The sequence below is a fragment of the Centruroides sculpturatus genome, unplaced genomic scaffold, assembly GCF_000671375.1.
Source record: "Centruroides sculpturatus isolate CEXI.00-Female unplaced genomic scaffold, Cexi_2.0 scaffold415, whole genome shotgun sequence".
In the NCBI taxonomy this organism is placed as follows: Eukaryota; Metazoa; Arthropoda; class Arachnida; order Scorpiones; family Buthidae; genus Centruroides; species Centruroides sculpturatus.
In genome coordinates, this window is record NW_019384825.1 from 601364 (window position 1) to 612841 (window position 11478).

At 31.1% G+C, this 11478-nt stretch overlaps 1 pseudogene; it reads left to right on the plus strand.

The window, feature by feature from the left end:
* Positions 1-8916: 8916 nt before the first annotated feature.
* On the plus strand, positions 8917-11351 carry LOC111630012 (annotated as a pseudogene).
* Positions 11352-11478: the final 127 nt, after the last annotated feature.

The following is an 11478-nucleotide window of genomic DNA, read 5'->3' on the forward strand; positions in this document are numbered from 1 at the left end:
TCCTTTTCGTACTAGTTCTTTGTTTCACATAACATGGGAATTTTTTGGAACGTAACTACCATGTTATATGGGGTTACCTGTAGTTGTTCTTGGTGATTGGACATGGCAAGCAAAATTGGACTCATATCCAGATGTATTTTACTTTTTATTAAACTCTCAAAAGCTGAAACAGTTCAACAAACCCACTAGATTCTTTTATGTAGTACTTTCAGCACTGATGTTTATTAAACATTAGAAAAAATGAAAGAAAGCAAATGTTTTTGGCCATTTTAGTGGCCCTTGTCAAGTTACAAAAAATTTTTTTACACTTTTAAATGAGCTTGTATGTTAGATAAAATAATTTTTTTATGAATGAACCTTTTTACTTAAATTCTAATAAAGTTAAACATTTGAAGTAAAAGCATTCTACACTTGTATGACATAATATAAATTAAATTAAGAATTTAAAAAATTTTTTAAAATATATTTTGAAACATGAAACATTAACAAATTAAAACATTTACAAAAACTAAAGATTAAAACATTCAATCTAAGGCTACCAATGTTTACCACATTTGTGGCAAATTTACTCTGTCTTTGTTATTAATACACTCCCTTTTTGCACTTGCTTATAAATTTCAACGGTCTCAGCTGTTCAGTTTTTGTGCATCATAAACTCTTTGTATTATTTTCGTCTCTCCCTCTTGAGGGACACTCTGAGCTCATTCACAGATTGGGCCCATGCTGTTACTTACTCCCTTTTTGGATGTTATGCATGTGTTCTTTAATTCTGGTAGTTAATGATCTATCCTTGAAGCCTATATAAGCTAAATGAATGTTAAATTTTATGTCCACTAATTGTATTCTATAGACCAGTGATTCTCAACCACTGTGCTGCAAGATTGTTGAAGCATGCCGCCACTGTGAATACCCATACATAAGCAATGTCAGACAAGTAGTTCAATCAGTTCTACCTTCCTAGGACACGTTTAGAAATTGTTAACCAGTGTTACTGGTAACTGCCACTAGTTACCAAGGCATTTAGAAAATGTTACCTAAATAGCCTACTGCATTTAAAAATCATTGTTATGACGTCACCAGTTGTCCTGCAGTACCTACCAAAGTAACAGTGTACTGCCAAATTTTTAATTATTAAAAGTGTACTGTGACAAAAAAAAGTTTGAAAATCACTGCTATAGATCATAGAAGCCCTTTGTATGTTTAATTCATCTTTACCGTTCGTTAGTGATTTAAATATTGTAGGGCAACATGTGTAAGTTATTTTTGGCTTATGTAAGCTGCTATTTTTGTATACAAGTTATGTAATTTAGGTCATAGTTTTGGACTTGTCTTTTTTGCTCCATGTTATTACTCATATTGCCGCTACTATTGGTTTTAGCTTTTATATCTCAAATTAGGTTGGAAATAAAATTTATGCTGTACCCATAATACATCTTATTTCTTGTTTACCTTGAGAGAGCAATGAGTGTATGCTCGATTTTATAAGAGCCATAAAGGCCACAGTTTTGTATCTCCTGCAGTTGTTGGAGTTAGATGGTATGAAAACAAATTGTTCAATGGCTTTTGGTAGACACTTATAATTTTCTTATGTATCAGCTCAATTTCCTGGTCTATGCAATGGACTTTTGCATTGCTGGACTGATCTAAAGTGAGGGTTAAACCATAGTTGTTGTTAAATACTGTACTTATAGTAGAGCATCCAAATAATAAAAATGTTATATACATACGTCATATACAATCATATGCATGGAAGGAAATCCCTTAAGGCTTGCTGTTTGACAAAATTTATACTCAATTCATATAAATCCCCAGATAAGGGTTTCTCATTGGAACTCCCTACTTTTGTATGTATATAAAATTGTTGCAAAAAAGGAGGAGTAACATAGTAAGTGCAATAAGTTCAGGATATGCTAATAGTATTTGTGTGTATCTTGTCCTATAATGAACAGGGCATCCCTTAGGGCACAGAAACATGGTTCAAGTTTTATTGAAGAATACAATGATGTGAAGTCCAGCACTTAGTGCTCTGAACTTGATAATTCAATTGGTTTTAACTTGGATGTGAGCTCCAAAGGGTTGGCCAGTGTATTGGTAACCTCTAAGAAAATCTTGTAGTAGGAGATGGATTTTTCTTTCTAAACAGATTGTTAGAGAATGGACCTTATCAACTATGGGTCTTAGTTGTTGGCCTGATTTACAAGTTTTTGCAAAGGCAAAGATTCTCTTGTAAATGCTAATAAGGAGTAAAATCTTCATTAAGTCCAATCCCACTAAAGATATGACACTACTCCCCTCTAGCTCCCCACTCCCTTGACCTTTAACCACCAAAATTTAATAGTATCAATCCCCCTAATACCCAAACTTTCCTGCAAAATTTCAGAAATTTTCAACAAAATGCACAAGAGTTATTAAGCTTTAAAGTGAATGAACAAAATTATGCCCCATGCACAAAACATCCATACATAGAAAACTCCCAACTTTTTTTTTGCATTTCTCAATGTTTGAAGGTCTTTTGAATCCAAAAATGTAAAAATCTTGGGAGTCATTTTTTGACCAATTGCCATACTTTTCCTCTATTATATATAACAGCTTGGAAAGTAAAAATGGGATCAGATATTCAGAAAAAATACAAATAAATCTGTAGCTTTTAGCAGAACTTGTATGCAATATGTTTTGCTATTCTCGATGATGAATATTAATTAATTAGGTACTGTATGTAGAAAAGAGTGATGATAGATCTATCAAAAATTTTGCTGCATTTTGTTGTTCAGATTTATGTTATGTCAAGTAAACTGTAATCATAAATTTCTAAAGTGTGAGCTAACTGAATTTCTTTCTTTCTTTCTAGGAAACTTAGTAGATTAACCTGACAATAGTAAAAAAAAATGATGGTTCCAAATTTAAGGAAAACTATTAACTATTGTTAAGCATCATTATTATTTTTGACATTTATGATCAATTGGCATATCATACATATACTGTACTAGCTGTTACACGTGACTTTGCCCGCAGAGGTTTTGCAAGCAAACCCCATTTATATTCAGTATTTCAACAACCATAATAATTGTTATATAACACCTACCGCCGAGAATGATGAGAATTGCCGAGAATCAAACAAACAATTTTCAATTTGATTAATTTTCTGGAACATTTACAATCGTTCTATAATCGAACCAATATGCAATAACAAATTCGAATTTAAAAAGGTTTGAACATTTGGTTAAAAAATTGAAATATATAAAAATATTTATAACAATGTCTGAAATGTTATAATTTAATACACCTAAGTACTTAATGAAGANGTATATATATAAAATCAAACTTATCAACTTTTGATTTCAATCACTCTTCATTTTAATGTAAGATTATTTTTTTTTTTATACTCTTTCTATCAAGTCCATTGTGGGTTAAGTCATGCACACAATGGCACAGCTAGTGGTGAGGAATGGAATCTAACATATCCAGCACAGGATCATCCCTGAAGAATTGCGAGGGTTTTTCAACGTGTGTTGATTTGTTCCTGGATCCTCAGAGCAGTAAGTTCACAGCTTAACTACTAAACCATCTGGCCATCAATGAAGATCATTAAGAATGCTTTAAAACATTAATTTATATAAATTAAAAATCAATTAATTAAAGTTTGAAATTCAAAAATAATTAAGTAATTCCATGATTTTTGAAATAATTTATTAAATTACATTCCACTGTTTAATGTATCAGTATTTCTTGAACTATTTTTATATAGTATGTATTTATAAAATTTTTGTTTTTCTTTATTTTTCTAAGTTTAATTAGTCATTAATTTAGAAAAATACAAAAGAAAAGATTTAGTCTATTGTACCACTTAAAATTGCAACTGCAAGCTAGGCAGGTAATACTACAAAATATGCTATTTAAGGCTTCAGGATGTTTATCAATTTTCTTAACATATGTTTCACTTAATACATTCTGCTTCTGTGTTATTCTTTTTTAATGTCTTATTTCTTTTTTAATGAGGCACATTTCTCATCCATTTTTTCAAAACGAATGAGAAATGTCAATTACCAATGTTTGATGCAGCAATAAGAACTTTAAGTAACTTCCATTTCACTTGTCAGTCCAATCACACATAACAGAGATTGCAGCCTCCATGTCTGTGAGGGCTGCACAACACTTCAATGAAGTCAACTATGACAAAGAATAAACCATGATAGATATGGTAACCCTATTTATAGATATGGTAACCCTATAGATATTATAATCCACATTAGTTTTCTGGCAGCTGATAGTTCGGTGAATGTCAACATTCAGTGGCTTGGATGGCAAAGATGATGATGATCAGTGGGTCCTTAGTGTCTGGTATCTCAATGGGCTGGGGCTTCACAATCACCAATGAGGAACTTAGTGTTCATTGAGAAGATTATTCCAGAATACAGTAGTTCATTTTATGTATTTAGCACAAACAAATTCAAAATTTTAAACTCAAATATTTCAGTAATCAGGATATGTTTTACAATGATAAACACAAGTTTATTTTGCAAATTCCTGTTCAGGCAAATTTATTCCTGTATTGAAACTTAGCATATATAAAATCATATTTTTACACTTTATTATCCTTTACTTTCATACTTCTCAATGCACATTGTTTTGAACTTTGAAATATTGGCTTCTTTTATAGAAAGGACAATTCTCAACTAGATAATAGTACCTAGTTGAGAATTACATAGAGAAATTTCTTTACATGCATTATAACTAAAGAGGAACAAAGGATGATATAAAGACTGATGAATCATTCAAAATTTTTGACTATATATTTGTGATTACTCTGACCAGAATTACTATCACATGTAAGTTTAAAATCTTTAATTTCATTAAGTACTGTTTAATACTGATACATGCTGATTACATATATAGTAACTAACTATATACATATATAGTTATGTTTGAATATGATTTACTTTTGGCTTCAAAAACTTTATGCCAAGAAGGATAAATATATGCATTGCACATTGCAAGCTTTACTTTTCAATCTTATAAGGAAGAATTATCAAAGAATATATTACAATGTAGTATATTCTTGTCAATGTAGTAGACCTGTTTTTACCACTTAATTGTAAATCATATGCTTTCTTATTTTTTTTGCTCTCCTTGGTAAAGTCAAGTCACATACAGTATAAAGAACTGAGACAGCCAAATGCTTTTTTCATTTTCAGTTGCTCACAATGTGTTTCACATTATTCCACATTAACAAGAAAATATTTTCAGAATGTGGAACAACCAGCTTTAAAAGAAACTTGAAAACATAAGCTTAACCATTATTTATTAGACTTCCTAAATAGATTAACATTGTGTCTACATTTTTTCCAATGTCTATAAATATTTTGTAAATTTTATTAGCTTGTGATTTAGTCCCTTGTGGTTTGCATTTGATACACTTTTAAGTACAAATAACTAATTAAGAAATAGCATCTGCTCTTGTTAGGCTTGTATTTGTACCATATAACTTATCAAACAAATCCAAATAGGTAATTGCATCAGATGACTCTAAAAAGTACAACATTGTAACTTAGTAGCATTTTATTTTGATAAAATAAGTATACATTGTCAAATAAAAATAATATTGACATTGCAATCATCTGCCAATTTTTATACGACAAGTGAAAGTATATCTCTAGAATTTTAACTAACATTTAAAAAATTTGTATTAATTAATTAATTAAAAGACAAGAAAAACTCAATCAATACTAACAATAAATACAAAATAAAATAATTTGGGAAAATCCTGTTCCATCTGCTACAAGATTCTGCAGACCAATAAAATTTATATTTTGGAGGAGTGTGAAAATCATATTAAGAGGAAAACAAAAATCATTCTGGATCAAATATTGAACTTTAGCCCAAAATTCTTGGTTTTGTATGCTAGCTACAGTTCACAAAACATTAATTCATGGAAGCAAAATTATTAAACATGCCTTATTATCAATTAGACAAGGAAGCTAAGAATAAAGATTTTACTCCTTATAGTATTTACAAGAGGCAATGATCCTTACTGTTACAAAATAGCTTCTTTCAGAGTAATTACAAGGATGACTTACACTCATTGTACCAACATGGCTGATATGATAGATGAACTCAGGTGAATCACTAGGATAGTGCAAGAGTATGGTTTTCCAAAAAATTAGTACATAAGTTAGCCCAAAACTTTCAGAGCCTACATAATGACAATGGCTCTGAGTTGAGCCACAATGCTAGTTCAAACAATAGGTCAGTTTTTCACAACAGTACAGTAATTAACTATGAAAAAACAGCTAAAGCCAAAAACATGCACATCACACATGGGTGCAATCTTAGCATATACAAACTTTTACAGAATGGAAAAGATCCTTTAAACAAAGCAAGAGCACTAGGTGTATGTATGCAATGATCAATTCCAGAGAGATCTTGTTTACATATGATCTACAAAAAAATCCTTAAAACAATGTGTAGCTGATCATGAATGATATAATTAATAAGAAAATAACTCCCACACTCTACTTATGCATTGGAAAAAGATGTTGAAGCTAAGTTAAAACAAGCCATTATGATAAGATGCAGTATTCACAAGTAAATGAGGCAATTAGAAGCTCTTGAAATTTTCAAAGCTGACAAACAAGGACATCATATTAATTTTAAAGAGGAAAAATATATTTTTCATGCATGGCAAGCACAATATGTTACTGCATTATAATTTAATTGTGTCAGTTATATGTACAATACATGTACCCCACTGATTATTTTGAATTTGATTTATGATGCTGTTCTATCATGCAAAACATACATTTTAGAATGTATGTTTTGCATGAAGCAGGGGAAGATTGATAATGTTTGTTTTTTTGAAGAATTATACCTGTTGCTGGACAAAATCAAGGTTGTTGGCATCTAAACTTATTACCTGTTACATTGAGTAATTAATGGAATGTGTTATTTCAGCTCACTAGATGATATTGGAATTTTTGTTTTGACAGTAAGTCAAGATGAAGGCAGTGGAAGTTGTGAATTCATTGGCCAGTAAGACATTGAGAAAGTCTTTGGCAATGCCTTTCACCAGGTGTTTCAGTTTCTTGAAGTTCAGCATGTGTGTTGATTTTTTGGCACAAGACAAGACATCCTGGATTTAAGATTCACTGTCTTCCCCAACTGTTTAGCTCAGCTTTCTGAATGCAGTTTGGACATGGCCAAGAGTCAAGAGTCAGTCAGGGATGTCACAGGTTTTTCAGAAAGCATTTTGGAACGATGGTTAGTTGACAATTTGGCTCTCATTGTTCATATAACAGCATTTGGCAGTACTTCCCAAGAAGTAAATACTATTGAGCTTTAGCTTGCCCATCGATTTGTTATAGCAAGTGATTAATCTAGTAATGGTTGTCTTCATTCTTCTCAGCATGACAGATTAGGATCTCAGCAGGACACAGGCTATAGGTCAAATAGTTGATGACTGAGGATTGGGTGACATATCTACATTGTTACATTTCTGGAATGGCTTTAGCTTCTGCTGCTATGATGAGCAATCTGGATGAGACGTATTTGAGGCCTAATCTCCTGTCTTCTAGTTTTCTGAATTTTAGACGCAGACATTAAACAGAAAAATAAATGAATTTAGTTCATTCTAGCTAAAAAAAAATTATAGTAAATTGACATTAAGAAAGAAAAAAAGAATTGCAGGCTCAAACAATCTAATGCAGGAGAATTCCAAATAAAAACTGTACCACAAGTGCATTCCATTAAAACATATTTTTTTAAAGTCATGCACAATCTCATCTGATTAATCAATGGCTTCAGTGGCAAAAGTCCATTTTGATATTAACTACAATGTAATTTTATAAAACAAAAATTGTTAATGTTAAATCTAACTATAATAGTGCCAAAATATATTATTATTATTAAACTAAAGACAAACTAAAGGAAATAAGAAAAATTTGTAATTTTTTTCTACTTCCTGTTTACTAAATTATAAAAAATGAAAAAATTATTACATCCATGATATCTAAACTATAAAGTATAGAAAGAAAATAAAAATTATAGAAGAATAAAGTTTGAAAGCTGTGACTGTCTAGAATACAAACTGCAAAAATATAAATACAATTTTGAAATAATTATTGTATTAGAAGTACTCAGAACAGCAAACTAACTTAAGTGTTCCTATGATTATTTTTAGAACATTAATTCCTAGGCCAGCATTCTTAAAATTTTAAACAACTTACCTTGAATAATATAAATTAACTAAAATTAGTATTTTCTTTGAAACATTTTGAAGAGCAAGATATGTTATAACTGACAATTTATGTTTGAATAAAAAACCAGAATCTATCATAAAACGTGAATTATTTAAGTGTTTTTGTAGCTAATTTGCAGGAATCTGTCCTTAAAAATGATATTCATACTGTTACTAACAAGAAGTTGCTAATGAGGTCAAAGGGATCAACTTTATAGATTTCTTGCTTTAGACTTGACAGAAGTTCTGATAAGACCAAGACTGCAAATGATGAAGTAATCCAGACATTTTTAAGCATCATGCACACCACTTTATTATAATTAGAAACTTTAAAATTTGAATTTTGTTGAAGTTTTTGGATTCTTCTGTGAATATCATTATTCCTAATGAAAATAAAGACTTACTTCATACAATTTCAATCTTTTAATAACTCTCAAAAATTAAATTGTAATTCTGCCAGCCCTTTTCTACAAAGAAATATTATATTTTTAATTGTGTTGGGATTGTCACTCGTGAACATTTTAAACTGTTTTACATATTTGTGCAGAGGCATAGCCTCTAAAGAAAGGTTGTCTCTGCAATGGAAATACAGGTAACCCCCGTATAACACGGCACTTCTATAGCATGGATTCACTCTAACACGGTTCGAGAATTGGGACCATCCCCCGTATAACACGGCACTTCTATAGCATGGATTCACTCTAACACGGTTCGAGAATTGGGACCATCCCCCGTATAACACGGCACTTCTATAGCATGGATTTACTCTGACACAGTTCGAAAATTGGATAAAACCATTGTACATGAAATGTAATTAAAACTATTAAAAGCGAACTTTATCTAATTTTAAATTAGGGAAATTCCCGTACAACGTGATAAAGCTTTTAGTGCGAAAGATACCTCATTTGACATTTTTCATTCGAGCGCGTACGTACTATCAGATTTTCCTGCATAATTTTCACGAAATATTAGTATGGAATAAGAGAAAAACATTTGGCAACATCAAAAGCAGAAGCATCGAGATCTGGCAACATGAGACAAGTTTTGAGAGATAACACGTATATTGACAGAAGACGGGAAAAGAAAATTTACATAGTTAAGTACTTGCTTTATTCTGTCAGTGGTTTTTAGGCATTGAATCCCACCTCTGATCCTTGGGACAATCCACACCTTTACAAGTACAGTATACTTTAAAACTTTAATTGTGTCTCTTTTCTGGCTACATAGAATAAAAATTTTCAGGTAAGTACAGTACTATAGTATTGTACTCAACCTTTTTTAAAGAAATAATAATTATGTTTATATTTTTAAGAATCTGTAGCACTAAGCCATGTCTGACAAAAATGAAAAAATGTCTCTTAAAAGACATTTCATCTCCATACAAACAAAATTACAATTTTAGATCGGCTCAAAAAGGGTGAAAAGATATCTTATGTCGCCAAATCATTGGATTTAAATGAAGCAACAATACGGACTATAAGGAAAAATGAACAGAAAATTAGAGATTCCATTGCTGCAGGCTGTTCTATCTCCTCAAATATGACATCTCGTCCCAGGGCAGCAATAATTGAACAGATGGAAAAAGCCCTTAGCATCTGGATTGAAGACTGTTCAAAAAAGCAGATTCCACTGAGCACCAATATTATTAAACACAAAGCCTTGAAAATTTACAACTACTTAAAGGAAAATGGAGAAACTGCTACTAATCCAGATTTTGTAGCCAGTAAATGGAGGTTTGATCGTATGAGAAAACATTTATCACTACAAAACCTAAAAATAGAGGGTGAAAGTGCATCAGCCAATAAAGAAGCCGCCAAAATTTATCCAATGGAATTAAAAAGAATTATTGAAGAGGATTGATATTGAACACATCAGGTTTTTAATGCCGATGAGACTGCTCATTGGTGGGAAAAAATGCCCAAGAGGACATATATTTCTAAAGATGAAAAAGTTGCACCTGGTTTCAAGGTATCAAAAGACCGTGTAACATTACTTATGTGCAGTAATGCTTCAGGCGATTACATGGTAAAACCTATGCTGGTTTATAAATCTCTCAATCCTCGTGCAATGAAAAACCTAAATAAGAGTAATTTTCCTGTATACTGGGCAGCAAATAAAAAAGCTTGGGTGACTACTGAATTATTTATAAAATGGTTTTTAAACTGTTTTGTACCAAGTAAACTACTTAAAACAGAAAACTACTTAAAACAGAAAAATTTAGATTTTAAAGTTCTACTTATATTGGATAATGCGCCCAGCCATCCACAAGATTTAAATCACCCAAATATCAAAATAACTTTTTTACCTCCAAAAACAACTGCTTTACTTCAACCATTAGATCAGGGAATTATAGCTACATTTAAAACCAATTATATAAGATCATTACAATGGATTTTGAATAAAATCGATGATGAATCTATGGACGTTAAGGAGGCGTGGAAACTCTTCACAATTTTGGACTGCATTAACCTAATAAACTAATCCAACAGAGAAATAAAACCAACGACATTAAATGGATGTTGGAGAAAAATATGGCCGGAGTCAATTGAAAATGAAAATTTGATCGAGACAGCAGAAAACAGAATGGATGAGGTAGTAGAAATTGCTAAGTCTCTAGGAGGAGAAGGTTTTGACGATATGATTGCACAAGATATCCAAGAATTACTGGTGGAAGAAGAAATTTATGAAGCAGGTTTGGTAGAAATGATATCTGGAATCCATGATAACTCAGAGGATGATAGCACAGCTGAAGACAAAGAAGTTAAAAAGTTTACTCTACAAAACATAAAGAAAGGCCTAGGATTAGCCGAACAGTTAGAGTCATATTTCTTAAATGAAGATCCTTCAAATGAAAGGAGCACAAAGTTCAAAAGAGAACTTCATAAGTGCTTAGCACCATATAAAGAAATTTATACAGATCTTTTATCTAAAAGCAAGCAATGTAAAATAACATATTTTTTGCAAAAGGTAGAGCATAGATATGAACATAATGCAGAAAAATGCTCAGAGAATAAGAATATCTTGCAAAAAATAAAATGCCCTCGGTTAACAGTGCTTAGTGCTGATGAAGAAAATATTGTTTAATTTACATTAATATGTATAACTTCTTTAAAAAATTTTAATAAAGATATTTATCTTAATTATGAAAATATAATAGCATGTTTTTTAATTTTTGGAACCTAACCCTCCTTTTCGTACTAGTTCTTTGTTTCGCATAACACGGCAATTTTTTGGAACGTAACTACCGT